A 20,571-nucleotide genomic window follows, 5' to 3' on the forward strand; every position below is an offset into this window, starting at 1 on the left:
CAAAGAACTGCAAAACAAATAAATCCAGCACACAGGCTACGTGACCAAATGGAGAAGTAAAGGAAATTTAAAGGACATCTTCAAGAAATACCAGATTCTCGGACCAAACCCTGACCTATTTAGAAAGTGCTCGGAGTTCTGACCTGCAGGATGTTGTTAGTGGGTGCTTTGGTACTCTTGTTTTCCAACACATCTCACTATTTCAGCAACTCAGAATGTGGCCGCAGACACACCAGTCCTCTAAAAAGCTGTTAAGCTTAAGAGGGGTAAAGTAACAAATGATGATTTCATGGTTTCTGGAAATAACACATACCAAGAGGCTTTCTCATGAAAAATACTGTTTTCCTTTATTAATCTTATTCAAAAGCGCACCCAGAAAGATGCATATTAATGGCAGAGCCTGCAAGCTCTTGCAGAAACAATTACAGGTAATACAATAACTACAAAGAGACAATCATTCAGGTTAAAGTTCTTATTCTGCATTTGTGCAACAAAGCATCAGTAAGCGTATGTAGCCATGCTGGAGTCTGAAAATGAGCAATTCCTTGCTCCTTTATTTGCTGTTTCTTAGGCTGACACATGGCGAGTTTTATCTTGAAATTGCAGTTACCAGCTGCAGTGGTGCCTTTATCCAAAAGTGGCCATAAAAACACACACATATTGTGCTTCAGGAGGTGTCTGCAAATGACGAAACCCTTAATCACCTTCATAAAGCACTCTGATGGGTATTCCTGTAAGAGAGGGGTGTGACGCTGCCTAATGGGCGTTACGTGGGGAGAAGACCGTGTTTTGTTCAGGGTGAGCCCAGTGTTACTGGGCTGGACAAGGAAGTTTTCACTTGACAGAGAAGAAGGTTGCCCAATGATGAGAGTGCAAAGAACGAGGAAGCAGGCTGGTCTCAGCACTCTGTGGGGACCTTCCCTTCACCAACCTCGATTACTGCAACAAACTTAGTTTTTTTGGAAAAGAAAGAAGTTGCGACCTTAAGCATGCAAAGCAAAGCTCACCATTTAATAAGCACTTTGTCTACTGCCAGAAACAACATCCTTTTGTTGTTGTAATTTATTTCAGAATAAGGTGTGTTGGTGATACAGTCTGCTGTAGGTACTCCTTCAGCAGGTGGGGAATACCGACTTCATCTGTTGCAAAAAAGAAGCATAACCAGCTCCACCTCCCTCTTGTTCTAATCTGCTCTCTGACATCTTTTCTCTTTCCAAGCTTTCTTTCCAACTATACTAAACAATATTTAAATGTGACACAGCAAAAGTTCAGAAAAGCCAAAGACCACACACTGTAAGGGTTACAAAACCACTTTTAGTAAGTATTCTTTGCAGAAACTTGTGGAGCTTTTATATGACAGTCTTATTAAATGCCATTTAGAAACAAAACATGCAATACCAACTTTGAATACAAATAAATAAATGAAGCAAGTGTCAAGCCCAACCCAAAGCAAGCTCATTATTCACAGCAAGAAGTTGACACCTGAAGAGACCTGGGGCCATAGCACTTTCATTCCTCAGCTCCCAACCAGGAAAACATGCCAACATGAAATATGGGGTGCAGGGCGTCTTGTAATAAGCAACCTCATGTTCATGTGCTTGGCCCCTTGGATGCGCTCTGACTGCCGAAAGCAGGCAAGGCAGCAGTGCCACAGGGCTGGGGAGGGCTGAAGAACTAGCGCTGGAGCAGCAAGTAGCTCTGGAGACCCAGACTTGGGTCAAGGACCGAGGACGGTGATGAAGAACCAGTGGAAAGGCAATGAGAAGTAAGCAGGTAGGGTCAATGAAGCTTAAGAAAGGAGCAGGGTCACTGGAACACATTGGCCATTCTCAGGCTGTTCTAATCATCCCTAACCCAGCGCTGCTTCTCTGTGATCATCTCCCTGCTGTCTCACTGATGTACAGACACTGTCATATTCCCCCTTGGCCCACGCTCTAGGTTGCACCCGTCCTACCATCCCCTCAGCAGCTGGAGCAAGCCAGTTCATCCTTCAAGCCATGCCCAAACAAAATCTTTGCACCTTAATCTCCACCAAAATGTGCCCTGCCCTATTGAGCACAACCCTTGACAAACACAGCTTCCAACCTCTACACCCAGCAAGCCCCACTGGCTGCCCCCAGCCCCGTACCTGGACTCCAGCAAAGACCTTGGAAACACAGTCAGGAGGGTGGGGGCTGGCAGGGGTGGAGGACTCCAGCACTCAGAGGTACAGGCCCATATGTAAAGCGCATCAGGTCTGTAGACACGAAAGTCAAGGTTGGGGACTGGGGCATCAAGGACTAAAGAGCACACCACCTCTTTCTTTGCTCCTCAGGGCAAGCCTGGGTGCTGGTACTCACCAAGGCAGAAGGCTTGGGGTTATGTTTGAAGGGGTGTTGGCTGATAATTTATGGTTAAGGCTGGAATCAGGCTTCGGGGGAAAAAGGGCTGAAAGTGTAGGATTATTCCTGAATAATGTGAGGATTGAAGAGATATTATAAGGTCTGGTGCCCAGTTCTTATCATTCTGGGACAGGGCTGCAAAGGCACTTGAGCTAACCAAATCAAATCACTTCCTGTGAGGTCTGGAGGGACAATGGATGTGCTCAACCTTAAGTTTGGAGTTAGTTATTGCCATGGGTGGGCAGCAGAGGCTAGAGAAAATGTCAGGAATAGGGAGTAGATCTTAGTACTGAGGAACTAGAACAATAGGAAAATTATACAGTCCCCTAGAACTACAATACATGCTTATGCACATGGCTTATAATTAGCTATGGGTGAGGTATGGCTCTCTGTTGTATGGGCCAGTATAGAGTTGGGAGCATAGTGGGGTTTGGGTCACAGTGCTAAGTACAGGTCACATTAGCCAAGGCCATTGCTAGCGGTTGAGCGTGGGAATTTTCCTGTGGTTAAAGTTACTGTTACAGTTGCTGTTACAGATCAAAAAAAGCAGGGTGTATGCAATTCATTTCACCCTGCATGCTCTACAGAATACATCTATAAGGCAGAACATCTTCTGATCTCCCAAAAGACAACCTTTGCCATACAGCATCCTTCACCCACAAGTCTGTTATTGTCTAGGCATTCCCAGATCTTCAGCAAGGTTTATGGTGGGCTGAGGGCTGGTATCACCAGGGAAAAATGGTTTATCAGTGGCCCTAGGATGCTGGGCTATGATTACAGGTAAGGGTCTTAGCAAGCAACCTGTTCTTGCTTGCTAAGTCAAGGTTGCTTGCTAAGTCAAGGACATGACTACCAGCACTCTGCTCAGCAGCAGAGAAGAGGGTGTGGGAGAAGAGAGCACTCACCATTGCAAAATAAAAGCGTCCACAGCCCATGCCTGGCCTCATGCATCTCTCAAAGCACATGCCATACACTGTACATGGCATAAAGGGAAGATAAAGAAGGGGGAGTGTGGCAGGGAGGTTTCCAGCAGGGAGAAAGTGAAATTTTCTGGGACTTCTGTGTCAGCTCTGAGTACTGGCTGAACCACATACATGTATCCACAAATATGCCTACTTGTCTCTTGGGAGGAGGGGGAGAACTCACAACCATCGCTCAGAGGCCAGTGGCTCTCACCCAGCAGCACACGGCTGGTTGAACTAATAGCAGAGATGATACTCAGCAGCCAAAGAGATCACCCAGCAGTAACTGAGACTAGGGAGAATCAGAAAGAAAAATCAGACATTTATGGACCTTTCCAGAATAACAAAAATAATCAGATAAATTGCTGGGAAAACATGGGGGCAGAGGTAGTTTTCAAATGTTCGGCCATTTCTTCATTGTATTTTTGTACATTTTGGCAAAGCACTCATTTTTAAAATTAATTGCTTATTTTCACATCAAGAAGCTTAAGGCTGCCAAAAAGCAAAGCTCCAGACTAGAAAAGCATTCCAGTTCTCTGCATGAAACTGCCTGAAGTATACCCAGAATTGGCAATATGATCTTTGCATCTGCAGAGAAAATACTGAGTCATGTTGTCAGCCCACACACATCTAACAAAAATAAAAGCAGCCCAATGATTCAAGATTCACCCACTCGTCATTTAGAGAAAACACAAGTCATTCAGTCATGCCTTATGCTTCAGAGACCTTTAGAAAACACCCAGTGTAGGGAACATTCGCCCACATCGTTCCCACACACCATTTCGAACCAGCGATGTCATCTGTAACTCGTGGGTCTGGGTGACGTTTGGTTCAGCATCCTTGGAGGAAGTTGCTGAGGCTTAAAGGTTTCTGCTGAAAATGCGACATGATAGCTGCAGCCTCAGCAACGCTGAAATGGTGTGCATGGCCTGAATCCCTGAAGGAGGCAGGGAAGTGTCCTGTGCTTCATTGCATGAAAGGTCTGACAAACTTAAGCCATAGTTTGTATAAGATGCTACCGTACTCTTCATTCAAGGGTTAATCCTGTACTGAAGCATTAGCTCTCCCCATGCTGAGCTCCCCAATCACTTGGCATACATTAGACCAGGAAGTATTTGCACAAACATCAAGGTTTGGGGAATTACCCAGGAAATCCTCCTCCTTTTACCCCTTCCCACATTATTGTCCCCTAGCAAGAAAAAGCAGGTTCCTGCATTTCACCCGGCTGCTGGCAATCTCTCTTCCTCCTTCAGTGCTAAAAGCTGCTTGAAGTATTAACGGCTGAACGTGGATGTGCGGCAGCCAGCCCAGCTCATGACGGAGCAGGAGACGTCACTGCACGAAGGACACAGAGTTACACGGTCTCTGTGGTGCTGAAAGCAGCGCTGGAAACTTGTCAGGAGCCCAAAGGCCAGAGCTAATTTGTATTTTCTTTTACACAGCATGATTTCAATCAGAGCAAAAAGCACCCGGTTGTGGTTTATGTACAGAGTGTTACAAGTAGAGACAAGTTAACAGAACAACTAGGGGCAGGATGCACTCCAAGGGTAGCTCAGGGAGGAACGTTAGACAGGGAAAGGAACAGCAGGCAAGTCTCCTACACCCAATTTATCAGCATCTCCTTGATTCTTCAGGAAGGCCATGAGCTACGAAGCAAGAGGCTAAGAAACAACATCATCAAAATGCTGTGATTGCCTAATTGTCTTTATAAGAAGGAAGAAGAAGAAAAGAATAAAAGAGACTTGCAAAAAGTTTGAGGACAATCTTATTTGAAAAAGCTCTTCCCAGAAGTTCTGGATGTGTCACCAAGTAAAACACGGCATTCAAGAAACCCGTCTCACTTGCAGCCAATATTTGATGGCAGTCATGTCCGGGTGACCTCTAACATAAGCTGCTCTGGCTTCAGCTGCAAACAGGTGTGTGCGAGTTCCCCTTTAGAACCGGTTTTCTGCCTCGCTGAGAGCAGACAGCGCAAAGGGCTGGCACAGCCCCGAGCACCGCTCTTCCCAACGCAGGCTCCCCTCCAGCACCCTTTCCACGCTGTGATAGCCGGAGAGCAGGAGTTGCAAGCCAGGTACTCATTCAGTCACCTCACCCCAACCAGGATCACAGCCATGCCCCCTTCCCAGGACACAGCACTGGGGTGCACCCTTGCATGCTGCCAAAAGGCGCCAGAGAGGGAGCAGAACAGGAGGCTAACAGGAGAGTAAATATACCTTGACATTTCTTCATTTGTTTGTTTTGTAGTTCCAGTAGTTTACTGGAAACCATGAGGTGGGGTTTGATGCCTGGAGAAAGTCCTTGTTTTCAGCCTTCCTATCTTTAGTTGCTGGGAATAAATGCTCCTTTCCCCCTCAGTTCAGCTTTATTCCTTGACAGCTAAGAAAAAGAAAAACAAAACCAAAAATAAAATTAAAAAAAACCCAATAAATAAAACCTTGCACTTTTGCTCTGGAGCATGGTATTGTTGCATGGTGTTGTTCAATGTATAGTTCAGGACGGGATGAACTGCATGTTAGAGATATAAAAGGAAAGCTGTCAGACAAGCTCATCTGTAGGTTCCTTCATTCAGTCCAACAAACCCGACTACGGAGCTTTATCCCACCAGCTAGCCCTTTCTATTGTAGCCCCTGAAAGCAGCACCCTCTCTGCTCTTATCCCTCCTCCATGTGCTCCTTCAACCCCCTCCCCCATGCACATTTGTCCCCCTGACTCAAACAGCTCCCCAAGGAGTTCAGGCACTACCGATGCTTGGGGATGGGGAAAAGGGAAGACAGAGTCGGCTGAATGGGCAGACAATCCTATTTGCACCCCAGCATGTACAATCCGGGTCTTTGTCAGCATGATGGACACTCCGTCCCGTTTGTTTTCCTTCCCTGGTATTACCATATGCACCCTTTTCACGTGAGCACTATCAAATGCTGTACCTGAATCAGCCTTTTCGAGACAGAAGCTGACTGCTGCCTGGCTAATATCTGTCCACCACCTGTGTATTTACTTTGTTCAAAAATTATAGCCAGTCATAAAATCTAGAGTAAAATCTACAGCTGCCATTTAAAAAAAAAAAGGCACCAAAAAGGCTTTTCTGTGCTGGATTTCTGATGCCAGTTAAGGCACTGGGTGGAAGTGTTTTCACTTGCATGAGCAGCCCGTTGTGACTGGAGCACAATTGCTCCTGCACTTCGGGGCGTGTGTTTGGGAAGCTGCCTGCCTGCCTGCCTTCCCTGTGCAGCCTCATGCTGCAGGGACACGCACTGATGCGCAGGTGTCAGCTGGTCCCACCTGGCATCACCCTGGACGGACAGACACCCAGGACGGGAAGGACATCGGGGCAAAGGTGCAAAGTGCTTTTGCGGCTCGGGGTGGCGGTGGCAGCCGCCAGAGTGGCACCAGCAGGGCCCCAGGCCTGGCAGACAATAGCTCTCTCCCTGCTCTCTCTCCCTCCCAGCCGCATCTGTAGTCCCCAAGACGGAGGAGTCTCATGAATCAAGTCAAACACCCAGTGACAGGCTGGAGAAATCCATTAATATGCACCCGCCGCAGCACGTCGCCAGCTCCCGGCCTCGCACGCCGCTCACCTGCCTGTCTCACCCCTGGCAGGCAGCGCGGGAACAAAGGAGCAGGGGAGGACAGCACCGAAGCGGAGGGAGGCAGCAGCTGGAGACAAAGCTAATTCTCTGGCCGCCATGGGTGTGAGGAATGCTCCCGCTCGCCCTATTGTCTGGGGTCCTTTGTGCTTCTCCACCCCCCCAGTCCCCAACTGCACAGGCAGAAATATTGGGAGCAGGACAGAAACGGCTTTGTTGGAGGAAGCCCTCGCGTGCGAAAAGCCTCCTGCCCTGGCCCTGCCGTACGTGCCTGTCTGGCACACGGCTGTGCCCCTGCTGCCCCAGAGCGCAGGTAGGGAGCAGGGGGCTGCGCACAGGCAGATGCACCCTAGGGGGTTGTTATTCTAAACCTATAGGGCACCTGGCGGCCCCCTCCTGAGGGTCGCCTGCTCCTTCCAGAGATTTGGCCCTGCGACACCTGTGGGAGATGAGGAATGGTCACCTGGTCCTGCAGGGGGGGAGCAGTAGGGCTGCCCTCCCCCCACACCACCGATACAGGGCCAGCAAGCCCTGCTAGGCTGCATTAGGGAGCATATCTGGCAGCAATGACTGGTGTACACTGAGCACCCACCACGCTCCACCGCATCCCTCCCGGCCTCAGGAGCGGCACAGATGCCTCTGCCAAACCTCTGCTGCTTTGTCAAGTGGCAGCCGTGGCCCGCTCTGTGCGAGCCACATCTGTGGCTGCAGCATTACAGCCCCTCAGGTCCTGCAGGGCTGGTGGCAGGACCCAGGTTCCCCTGTTTCAGGGCAGAACCATTAACTGCCAAGCCCCTGGGGGTCAGTCCCCAGCTGCAGCACACTGCTTGCCTCTTCTCCCACCACCCCTGCAAGCTGGCATTGGAGGCACCAGATGAAGAGAAGCCGGGTCCTTCCAATGTAGGGAGCAAGGTGACCCTGTGACACCCGTGCCACCGCCCAAGGGACTACAATGCTGCCTGGCCCCACGGCAGCTGCAGCACATAGGCCAGCTCTAGCAAGCAACCACAGAGAGGTACTGCTCATCCAGGCATGGCACACTGGCTCACGTAGTCCCTGCCCTGGCCACCCTCAGCTGTCTCATACATCCCCATTGGCACTGCTTGCACAAGCAACCTTAGCCACACACAGAAACAACAGCAAGGTGGGTATCCTTCAGACAATACGACCAATGGGACATAAGCAAAGAAATAAAGATAAGGTCCAAACCCAAGGGAAAAGCTTGCTCCTGAGGGTGGCACCTGGGACCACAAAGGAGCTCCGGCACGTGCCCGCTTCACTGCCAGGAGGCAGTGCCAGGCGCTCCGGAGCAGAGAACGACAGGGTCCAGGAATGAGCCAGGCAACTCACTGTATGGAGGCTGCTGATGGAGCCTGAAGTGTCTATAAGGGTGACTATATGGGTGAGTATAAGGGACAGGAATGGTAAGGAGGCAGCTGTACACATACAGTTAAAGAGAGCATTTGTCAGTTTTTTGCTGGAAAAACGGCTTCTGGCATTTTCTGGTACTAAGAAGTGCACATCGAAGAGGAAGGCTGTATCCAAAGTTCAGTTTCTCTTCCTATTTGTTGTTGTATTTGGTGTAGTTAAAATAAATTCTATGTAATTGTTGCAAAAAAAGCTCCTAGGGCCATCAACAAGAAGGTCTCCAAACAAGCCTTGTTCAGGAATACGTTTTTGCTAAACTGTAAAATTCCTACTTTAGGAAAAAAAAACCAAACCCAAAAGTAGAAACCATGATATCTAAACAGCATTGCTTCCTTCTTTGGGTTTTGCACTTCACAGTGAAGCTTCAGCAGCTCTTGTAAAGTATACTTGTGCTTTATAAGCAGGAATCATACTGAGTTCAGTGGACAGGAGATTCCCAGCAACTACTAAGTCTCAGAAGCAAGGCAGTCATTCCCAAAGCCACCAACTAAGAAAAGACTTCAACGGCAGATAAAGCAAAAAGCCATATAAAGCAAAAGGCCTTTAACTTGGGCTATGAAAAGTCAGAGAAAAGAGAAAGACTGGAGGTGGACAGTGCGTCGGTGGCAGAGCTCCCGGCCTCTTTTCTCCATGGCTCTTCCATGACACCTCCCTGCTTCCCCGGGCAGATGGGGACATGGCAGCTCTGCTCCCCCGAGCCTCGGGCCTGCACCATGCTGCAGTTCCTGCACAGCCACATTTCAGCAGCTGGTTGCACCAGCCCAGAGCTGAATTAAAGTGACTAAGAGAGCCGTCCTGGCATCCAAGCTGGAGAGGCTGCCTGAGTTAATGAAGCCGATGCAAATGGGATGGGGTGTAACGAGGTGCCTCTGACTGAAAAGCAGGGAACTTCCCCCAGGCTGCCTTCAGCTCCTGCAGAGCACTTGGGTCAGTTTGTAACTTATTAACGCCAACACTCGCACGATCAAAGTTCAGCACATGTTTAGTTGCTCTTCTGGAACAGCGGACTTGAAAAGCCTATCACGCAGGTTTCCTAGGAATAAAAGAGATGTCCACAGAAAACATCCCCTACTCCATCTGCCCAGAGACCTCCACTGCACCGCTGTGCGTTTGGGTCGTGAGACAGCGTTCATTCACCACCCGGCACCTGAGGAGCCGGCTCTGCCCAGCTGCTCGCCCGTCTCCATCAGGCCACGGCTCCCTCCTCTCACCGTGAACAACCTTTGCACCCCAGCAAAGCCTGAGAGGGTCCCTGGGTTTAGGAGGGAATTCTCTGCCAGGAAGGCAGATTTATTTGCTTTCTGGTGAGATGAGTGTGCTGTTGGCACACGCACTGCATGTTGTGTGTCCCCTGCAGCTGGAACTTAACCCTAATCTAAATTACACCTCCAGTGCCCTAATTTAAAGAAGTGTTCAATAGACTATGCAACTCGGAAAATGAATTGCTTTGCCACTGGACAAGCAGAGATGGGTAATGGAGTCAGCGTTGCACCTCAGCATCAGATGAGAGCAGTGAGAGTCGTGTGCAAGGGGACCACTGTGATTCCTGCAGCCAGTCTATTGTCAAGCCATTAAGCCCACTCAAGCCAGGTCACCTCCAAAAGAAACTTCAAGATCCCAGGGGTGATTTTCTGTCCGCTGCCTGCTGTGCTGACCACTGCTCCCGAGGAGCCGTTCCTTCAGAGGCAGAGGAAGGGAGAGCAGCCCTGGCAGACGTGGACATGGTCACCCCACTGGTGGGCAGAAAACACCCCACTGGAGGCAGCGAGGGCACGTGCAAAGGAGCTCCACGAAAGGCACAGAGGAAAGAAGAATCTTATGAACCAAAGCAGAAAGGAAGGTGAGAGCCCATCACTGATAAAACCAGAAAGAGAAGCGCTGATGGATGGCACTGCAAATGTAGTCTTTCATAGGTTTCACTGGGCAGGGTAACACCAGAAAGAAAATCAAAGCAACAGAGAAGCTGAGCAGGTGGCATGCTTTGAATCCTGGGTGGCCTGGGATCAGCACTACTTACCCCAGCACACGCCTGTTGCAGCAACCAAGTTGCCCAGTGAAAAGGGGTCACACAGAAATTATAACCACCTCCCCAGCAGCGGAGCAGCCAAACACCCGCTGCTACCCCCAGCTTCCCTGCAGGCTCACAAGCAAAAGAGCCAAACATGTTTCATTTACTTTGCAGCTGCTGCCCAAACCAGTGTGGTAACTGCGCTGGACCTGATACCCAAGAAGCAAACCTACACTGACTTAAAGGATGATGCAAAAGCATGCTTGCTTGCTTATCCAAACCTGTAGATGTCCAGAGAGCATATAGCTCTCTGGTTTAAAGTATTTTCATTTGGATACTTTATAATGAACAGTATCTGTGAATTATTCTTTGTAAGTATCTGTGCTCCCTGAAGGTCAGAGTTAAGAACGTCCAAGTAAAGTTACTGGAAACATTCCTCATTTCTGAGCATTTTATTGGAGCGATCAGTGATTTATCAACCACTTCTGGCACCGGCTGTGAACATGCAACTATTGCTTACTCTGACCCACAGAGTGCCACTATTTTAGCCCTATTAGAAGCAAGATGTTCGTTGCTATTCAGATGGTACCAGCGCCTATTGCCAGACCTGCAAGGACACACCATTTGCCACCTTTTAATCAAAGGCCAGGTTTTGAGGGAATGAAGTTCAGAGCTGATTTCTTACTGTGTATTGAAAGGCATCACTGAAAAATTCACTACATTCCCAAGTGTACTTCGTGTCTGGTGGGAGCAGGCATCCCTTCTCCCTCATGTCTGCAGAAGCAAATACAATTGAAGAAAGGAACAAAGTTCCACTTCTGCAGACACTTACCAGAAGAAATAGTGCATTTTGGCCATCACAATAATTTGTTTTCCCTGCAAAGACATAAAGTCCCTGCTGCTCAGTGACTGAGGAGGAGGGAAAGGGAAACCTTGACTGCAAAGAGGAACCCAGTCTCTGGGAAACAGGCAAAGAGGATGCTGTTAAACATTTCAGGAAACACTAGGGGAAAGATGGGGACAACCAGAAGCTTTGAAAGTTTTGATTTCGCCAAGATAATGAACTGCCTGTTCTAACTAGAGGAGAAATAGCCTGTAAGGCCTCTCTCCTGGAGAGGTTTCCCCTACAGCATTCAGCACTGTAAAGGGCTGTAGAGGAGGGAACACTCTTGGCTGGATTAATATACAAGGTAAAATTATTTTTTTTTTCCCCAGAGGAATTAAACTAGACTCATGTCCTTGCTTCCCTGGCGTTGATAAAGAGTGTTTGAAACCCTCCTGCTTGCACAAGCAGGGCAGGAGCATCTCCTGCTCCAGGAGCACAGGCGCTGCCAAGCCCAGGACCACCCCAGGAACTGGGGAATTGCCCAAGCAGCGTCTTTGTGGGAGAACTTAAATACTTCAGATTCCCTTTTCAACCAGGCTGCTTAAGCTTTGGATCTGTTTTTGTTAAAGCCTTCTTATTTTAATTAAGAAAGTCCTTGTTGAAATGCAGTACCCTGCCCCTTTGGTTACCATTAACATGTGTCTGCTGAGATCACCAGCAAGCCTTCAAGATGCAGCAAGGCTGAACTTCAGTAGTTCTCAAGGAGTAATAAAAACCCTTTAAATGTAGCATGGGAGAAAGATCATAGCCTCAGCAAACGGAGGATCCAAAAAACCCTGAGAAACTCACATTCTGGGTCAATAGCAGCCTCACGAAGCACAGGAAGGGGAGTGCAAAGCTCTGTCTTGGGATGGTATAACAGCAGGCATCAGCGCAGGCTGGGAACAGGCTGGCTGAGTAGTCACCCAGCTGAAAGGGACCCGGGAGTTACAGGCATGCCAGGCTGTGAGAGTTAGCGGTGTGCTCGCATCACAAACACCACAAACCGCAGAGCGGGCAATGTCAGAGGCAGTGTGGCCAGCAGGCCAAGGGGAGGTGATAATTCAACACTGCTAAGGCTGCACCTGGAACTGAGCTGGAACAGTGGGCTACATCAATATTATAAGCCCCAGAGCAGAGTTAGGGCTTCCTGGAAAATCCATTCATTTTGATTATCAGGTGAGAGAAAAAAAAAAAAAAGGAGGAAAACAAAAAACACCCCGGAAATGACAATTTCCTCCCAGTTCCCCTGTCTATAAATGGCCCTACATGACCACATTTAGGATGCGTATCTGAGAAAGCAAGATTCTCTTCTAAAGAAAAGTTTCTTGTAGGAAGAAGACTTGAAAAAGGGAACCAAGCTCTGTGCTGTTCAGAGCACAAGGCCGCGCTGCTGGCACCCTCCCTGCCTGCAGGATGTAAGGAAAGGACAGAAGCGGGGGGGGGGGGTTAAATATCAAACAGATTGCTGACAACCTTCCTGCTCTCCTACAACCCTAGAGCATCACAGCAGGATTCATTTGAGGTGGCATGGACTAATAGGTGGTTTTGACAGGGTAAGGTGGAGAAGATCAAATAGGAGAAAATACAGCTGCACTGAACTGGCTGCGAAATCCTTGATACCCTTTGGAGAAACGCATTGCTTTTAGCCGCCGGGTGCCCACCACCAGTGCAAGCCCAGTAGGTAAATAGACACAGGCGGTGTTTGCAGCAGAAAGCTTAACCAGAAAATAATTTTATCTGTCCGGAGCAGGCGCCTGCCTGGGGCAGCTGGGAGACCTCTCTAGCAATCAAACACTGACACCACTTAAGGTCTAACCTGCTCATGTTGCCTACTGCTTCTGTGCTCTTACAGCTCCTGTGCTGGCTGGGGGCTGGTTTTCACTGCTGGAAACAGAGACATCCATCTGCATTGACCAAAAAGGAGTGTTCAGCAACAACTATTAAAGGCAACTGCTGCCCAAGCAGCACCAACAAGCATTTGGCCTGGCCAGGCTGAAAATATTACAGTTCAAGTAGGCAAGACCCCCTGCTTAGTCCAAGGGGAACAGCCCTCAGTTCAACAATTTGGGCACTTCCACATAGCCTGTAAATCTCAGTTGCTTGACTGCTGCTCATGGATATTTATCCTCCCCTCTCTTCTCGCCTCCCATCCCTCTGTGAGCATGCTGTCCCTCCAGCAGAGAACAAAGTTTTTTTCTGGGAACATCAGTAGTTCCCCACAAGACCTCCCAGACACCAGAGGTGATGGACAGCAAGATAGCCAAGCCTAATCCCCACATGCTACGTGGGTTTTTTAAATCCTATTCCCTTCCTTTTACAGTTTAAGTGGGAGAGACTCAGGCTAGATCTCAGTCTCCATCTGCAGCCTGGGATTATGATCTGAAGCATAATATTTCTTTATGAGCAAATTATCACCGAGACTTCAATGCGCTGTTGGCCTTTTAAAAAACTAAGTGTTTAGTATTTTTATTTCTTTCTGCTTTGCAGTTTATGGCTCCCATAAATCAGGTGACAGGCTGTGGTGCAGAGGGCTGATCTGATCTGTGGGAATGAGAAAACAGGCAGGAGAAGGGAACACCGGCTGAGTCCTTAACCAGGGGATTTCTGCTCCCTGCTGTAAGCATCCCCATGGGAGAGGCAGGGTGCTGCCCACCTGAGGCAACGCTAACACCATGCCAGCCCTTTCTTCTCTGACGCTAGGTTAAAAAAAAATCTTATTTCTTCTATGCTGCATCATGTACTTGTAAAACATGAAAAACAACTTCTTTCTTTCACAGGAGCAAGAGCAGTGATAAATCCATTAACAGTTCACAAACTGTTCCATCGGTACAGGAATTAGAGCTATGCGGGGACAGACACTAGCAAAGCACTGACCCACTACACTGGTAAACCAACCCAACTGGTTGTTGTAAACCAACAATCAAATCTGACCCAATGTATTGCTGATCTAGAGGTCTTACCTTGTAGCAAATGAAGGATGCTGCCATGGTTAAAAGACTACTTCAGAGTCAAAACTTGGTGTTGAACTCCCAAGTCTCGCAAGTCAAAGACTAACTTTTCAAGGACATTTAATTACTCAGAGATACACCAAAGGCTGTGCTATGAAGCATCCCAGCAAGCGACCCATCAGGGAAACCTCCTCCCTCCTTCTCTGTGCTTCCAAATATTATTAAAAAAGTCTGTCCTGTAGTCAGCCTACTCCCTGTCAGGGAAATGGGATCCATCACCCTTCCTTTCCCTGCCCCTTGCCCCTGTCTTGTGCATTTGGACTCTAAATACTTCAGGTCAGATGCTTTCCTATATGCATGTGTGTGCCTGTTTAACACCTTGCCAAGCAGGCCACCGTTTTCACAAAGACCTTAAGGCTCAAAAGACAAATAATATATAATATTGCAAGAAATTGCTTGGATTTGAGCTTGCAGGGTTTTTGGTGCTAGTTTTATTGCCAGCCGTACTGCTTTGTTCATTGATAAGAACTGGTCTTTCTCCCTACTCTTTCAGTGCTGCCTCGCCAGGGGACACATCGGTACAAGTACTTTGTCCTCCACTGCCTGGAGGATGGGAGCACAGGCAGCTTGCTGCTGTTTCAAGGGATGGTGTGTAGAGCAGGGCGAGAGGACTTCTGCAAAGTCGAGCCCTGACGTTCCTTCTCCTGGTTTGCATAAGCCCAGGAGGTGACATAAGTTCACACAGCAACCCTCCCTTGAATACTCCCACTGTCCCAATCCTTCCTTTGGCATTTCCAAAGCTGGAAACCACCACCGGTCAATCATTTGAAGTCCCACGGACACTTTGTCTACTGAGGCAAAAAGCAATGCCTATCATTGCCCTGCTTTCGAGTGGCTGCCTGTAGCCCAGCTCCCACCACTGGTCCTGCACTCAACCAGGAAGGTTTCACCTGCTACGGAAGGCTGTATAGGAGGCAGGTGATGCTGCCACCCTCAGCAGGAACCCATCTTCTTGGTGGGTGCTGGCAGCTCCGGGCTGTGCACCCAGACTGCTGTCAAAGCTGTGTTACTGACTGGGTAGCCAAGTGCCAATAAGCACAAAGGTGTGGGGGTATGTAATTTTATACGTGTTTTACCAACATTTAAATGCACAGAAGAGTCCCATCCCGCCCCATAACCTGTACACAGGATTGTATGAAAGGTACAGGGAGGAAGTTAATTGAGCGTGCATAAATTCACCTAATAACAGAGCTGGCAAGAGTCTGAGGCGCATGCCTCGGCCCCAGCCCCGGCCGGGCACCTGGCCCTGCCAGCCGGCTCAGTCCTGCTCCGCAGCGGGGAAAATGGCCCCGCTTCCAGCCGGAGCTGAGGAACAGAGGGGAATGTGGCCCAAAGCGCAGCCCTTGCACAGGCCTCAAAGCGCCTGGGAACCTCTAATCCACATGAAGAGCACGCTGGATTCGGGGAGGATGGGGACAATGGTAATTTCAGTCCCTTCCAAGAGTTCACAGAGCAATCTGCAGAGCACACTGATTTACCAGCTGGGAAAGGGAAGGAGGGCAGGCAGGCTCAGGGTGGGGATCCCAAAGAGCATGGCCCCTTCCCAGGGCTCTCGGCCAGCACCCTCGGGAAGGACATGGTCGCTGTTTCTCCTGTTTGGCAATGCTTGAGAGCAGAACATGCAGATGCCCTTGGAAAGGCCAGCGGAGAGGGCCCTCCACGAGCAGCAGTGGGGCCCCTGGGCCAGGTCCCTGCCCTGAACTCCCACCCTGCTGATAGCCAGGGAGAAGCCCCCTGACAGGTTGTGGCACGTAAAACCATACGAACAAGCAGCTAACCATACCGAGGTAGCAGGGGTCTGACTGCCGACACTAAACCACACAAGTTGTTCGTTCCAGTAAATCTGAGATCAGATGATAAGCAGCAAGCGGTTAACAGTGGGAGGACATACACACATCCACCCACCCACAGTCATCAGTACACGACTTGGTGTGACAACTGGAGCCAGGCTGTGACATTAAGGACTCCCAGTTGGAGAGTGCAGGCAAGACAGAGCCCTGCCAGCAGCTCACCCCCATGGCTGGGGCTCTCACTGGAAGTAACAGGATTAGCAGAGAGAAGAGAAAGCTTCCAGGCTGACACGGAGTAGGCAAAGTACCTAAGAAGTTCAAGCCATGCTTTTAAGTGAGTTTTAGAGCATTAGAGAATCTCTTCATCAATACTAAGAATCCAGTATTTAAATAAAAATAAAAAAAAGGAAAAAAGTAGCAGGAACCCGCTGTCTCCCCAGGGAAAACGTGTGCTGCACAGAGCAACTCCCAAACACAGACACCAGTCTTGTCCTCCCAAAACCCGGCTGTAAAGCTAACAACTCTTGCACTATTAAAGTGTCAGATAAGACAAACAAAAGTGCCAGCGAGACTCCTGGAGCTTCAATATGCTCTGGGATCACTTGGACACATCAGGTTTTACTTTGAAGGTATCAAGGTCTAGGAGTGTTAAGGCCAGAGGTAAACGTTATCAGGAGTTGCTCTGCCCTCCTTCAGGAACTACAGCTGACAGCTGCAGAAGGACAGGCAGGAGGCAATGGCACCCATTTCAGAAAGCCACTTACTCTCTCCTGCAAAAGAGTTCAGGGAAGTGCAAAATTCACTGCGTGCCTCCGAAAGTCATGCAACTGCTCTCAGAGCTGCAAACGTGCATCTTGTTTCTGATGCAATATTTTCGCCATTTTCCCCTCCAGTCTCCAAGCTGGCTGTGGCTGCCCCTGACGGGCAGGAGAGCTGCCTGCTGCAGAACGTTTTGCCCCCAGATGGGTGCTGGCAGCCTGGAGCCTCTCACCACCCAAGAGCACCTCTCCCCCCCACTGAGTGGGGTGGCACGTTAGGATAGAAAAAAAAAAAAAAAATGACCTAAAGCAAACTAAAAGCCCAGGGAAAGTGCGAGGAGGCAGGATGTCATTGCCAGAGCTGGAATTTGGCCTGGGTGCCATGGAGATGAAACACGGCAGATGGTTAAGGTGTACACGGGAAGCGTGCACGCAGCACCTGACTACAGATTTAAGACCAATTAATACAACAAAAGAGAAAACTTGACAAGGAAGCCAGAGACCTACAAAATGAATAAGTGAACCATGAAAAGAGGAGGCGCACTCATCCAAAAAAAAAAAAAAAAAAAAAAAAAAAAGCAGCAGAGGGTACAATACCTACAGAGCCATGAATAAACTGAAGTTGGAACAGATGGAGACAGAAACAAACCACCGTGTGTATTAGTTGGCTACCAAGTAAAAGAGCTGGCATGGGGAAAGAGCTTCCCCACAATTCAGGGTGAGAACAATAGGCTCTGGTTCTGCAGCAACCCCTTCCCGAGGTGCTCAATGTCCTTCGTATGGCTTAATTTAAGGCTCACAAGCTGCAGCACTCTCAGATACAAAATCCTAACAAACGACTGCGAAAGCATATTCTTTTAAATAATAAACCACGTGTCTCCAATTAAAAAAGCCCAGGCACTATGCAGCAGAGACAGAAGCCTTGCCTGGCAGCCCGTCACACCGTAACAGACACCAACTACATGGCCCTGCCTTGGACCCGACCCGAAACAGATCAGGGGACAACAAACAAGGGCTTTCCAATGGACAGCGACTGCCCTGGAGTGGCCGCAGCCGTAGCTAGCTGGGTAAATAGTAAACCCTGGTGCTACCTTGGAGGCACACAGGTGACCTTTATCTTTGCAGGCGAGAGCGGCTTCACACACAAACGTTTCCATTGAATTTTATGTCATCGCCTGTGAACTGAAGCCCTGACCAGGTCAGAGATGAGAAAACAAGCAAGGAGACAAGCCAACACACCAAGGGAATGGCAGCAGGGAGAGGTTAGTGTCATGCAATTAAGCACAACGAGAGAAACCCCTCCCTATAAGCGCATTTAAAATCGCAGCCACAAAGACGAGGAGGCAAGCATCCCAAGGAGCACAGGGTGCTGGTTTCCCAACAGTCACCCTTGCTCCAGCCTGAGGGCGGCTGTGGGAAGGCTGAGCCCGGGCAGCAGCAGCCCCCTCCTCAAGCCGGACTGGCAGGAACGGGTGCTCAGCTCCAGGTCTGCAAACACAGGACTGTCCTACCACTCTGTCTGTGATGTAAATCCCAAAGATAAACAAGTCCAGCTCTGCAGACAACATTTATCACCCGCTTTAAAGCAGGCGGCTGGGGGCTAAGCCCCCTGAGAGGCATCCCCCACCCATGGCAAGCTCAGCCTGGAAGCAACAAGCTTTTCATGGCATTAAGTCCTACCTTGAAGCCAACTGGCCAAAACTTAACTGACTTCAAAGAAAGAGGGTTTTTGCAGAGCGGTGTGCTCCCTGAAACCCCTGCCTGCAAAGGCCCTTCTTTTTGTCGGTGGTCTGGGCAGACCCTGGAGCACCGCTGGTTTGTACGGCAGCAGGCGTGCTCGTGCATCAGCTGCTCCGCTTCTTGCAGCACTGAGGAGACACCAGAGCATTTCCCCCCCACCACAACCAAGTTTACAAACCAGTGCTGGCTAAGAGGCAGCACCTGCAGTGAGCTCAAGCTATAAAAAACCCTCCCCCAAATCTCTACCCCCACCTGATTCCCTCTGTGGCTTTAAGCAAATCACATAACTTTTCCTCTTTAGTTTCTGCACCTGGGAAAGAGTAATATTTACCTACCCCAGAAGGGTGTTGAGAGGATTAGTTAATGTTTGCCCAGCATTTTAAAGGATAAAATATTCTGTATTAATTCCTAGCTGCTGAAAAGACTGATATGTATGGCTCTCATTAGCTCCAGTGGAAGATTTTTGCTTGAGTTGGGCTTTACCACTTCAGAAAAGTAGAAGCAAGACGATGTGATATTAACATTTCAAAAAGTGCCTGCAGCATGCGCTGCAAAACCTCCTCTTTTTTGACTACCGCCAGCCTCCTGCTCCGCTGCCTGGGTTGCGGAGGTGCACCTGCACCTGTTAAACATTAAAGCAATGCAAACTCAACACGGGTCCCTGGGGCTGTGCCAGCCGCACTGGGTAACCCCCTCGGAGGGGGTCCCTTTGCAGGCCCCCATGACGGGCAGCTGGCCTCACCTGCAAGATGTCCTCTCATTGATGAGAAGCAGCCGTTGCACTGGGATTGCCCTTCTGCTCGGATTTATCAGCCTCGCCTAGCTCTTATTTGGAAAACAGGAGCCAGCACAGGTTTTCTTGCCCTGATGACTGAGCCATAGGTGAGGTCTGTGTAGCGCCGTGTCTCTGTGCTGGCGGGTGCGTGGGGCGGGTGGGCATCCCCTGCGCGCTGCCATGCCACTGCTCAGGCTGTTTCCCCTGCGACCTGGTACCGGGCAGAAAGAAAAAGCCGTCGATAAGAACTGGGCTCTGGCAGAGCACCGGGCAGCCTCCGCACCCCTTACAACCCAGGGCACACACAGCACTAGGGAAAATATATCTCTGCACACCCCACAAGTCAACCCACCTACTGCTCAGGCCCTTTACCTTCCCAGCAAGGCACCAGCGCCACCGCAACGTCATTGTTCCCTCCCTGTTCTCTGGGCACCTCATTTCAGAGAGTGAGGACAGCGAGGTGCCACCTCTGCATGGCGTTGCACCCTCGGGCTCGTTTCCCTTGGCTGTTTCCCATCACAGCTCTCCCCAGTGCTGGTGTCCCACAGGTGATGGGTGCCCACCCCATCCAGCGGCTCCGCTCTCGCGGACAGCGAGTGGAAATGCCAGCAGCCCCCGTGGGTTCCCAGGACGGAAGCAGCAGAGGAAAGGGACTAGCTTCAGCCCACAGGGTCTGTGGCTTGCTGGGCTAAGCAAGCTGCACCCGTCAGGGCTGTGGGCACAGCAGCCAGCGAGCTCCCACCTCCTGCCAACGCTGCGGCTGTCCCCACAGCCTGTGGGTACGCCCACCCCCAAAAGCAGCATGGCAGGGCTGAGCCCGCGGCAGTGAGCAGCAGGGACAGGGGCACACAGAGCCTGCCAGAAAGGGATTTCGTTTTAACTGCTGGTTTACTGCTGGCAGAAGTATATGGCTGTACAATAAGGGAACGGATGGAGGAAGGTGTTTGAAAATCAAGCTAACCCACCCCCAGATGCATGAAAGACAAATGCCACCAAAGCAGTCCCCCACTGGCCCCACAGTTTCGGGGAAGGGGAAGCAGTTTTGAAGCCCAGGAACAATGGGGCGACCTTTCCCTCCTTTCTTCTGGCCAAGGTAAAAGACCTCCCTGTGGAGGTGTCCACACTGGGGAAGCCGCTGAATGAGAAGCCCCAGACCAATAAAGCGTCCCTTTGTGCCTGCAAACACCATGTCCAATGCGCTTCCCAACCTCCATCGCTCCTGGCTGCTGGCAGCGCCAGCGAATCTCAGCCCTCAGCAGCAGGTCA

General features: G+C 49.8%; 1 long non-coding RNA gene across 1 annotated transcript; it reads right to left on the reverse strand.

The window, feature by feature from the left end:
• Positions 1 to 321: 321 nt before the first annotated feature.
• Positions 322 to 18,716, reverse strand: LOC130149876 (uncharacterized). Its single transcript, XR_008822036.1, has 2 exons — positions 18,471 to 18,716; positions 322 to 5,722 (listed from the first exon to the last, which is right to left on the reverse strand). It is a non-coding gene; the product is annotated as an uncharacterized LOC130149876 (long non-coding RNA).
• Positions 18,717 to 20,571: the final 1,855 nt, after the last annotated feature.

Source organism: Falco biarmicus, chromosome 5 (assembly GCF_023638135.1).
Source record: "Falco biarmicus isolate bFalBia1 chromosome 5, bFalBia1.pri, whole genome shotgun sequence".
NCBI lineage: Eukaryota > Metazoa > Chordata > Aves > Falconiformes > Falconidae > Falco > Falco biarmicus.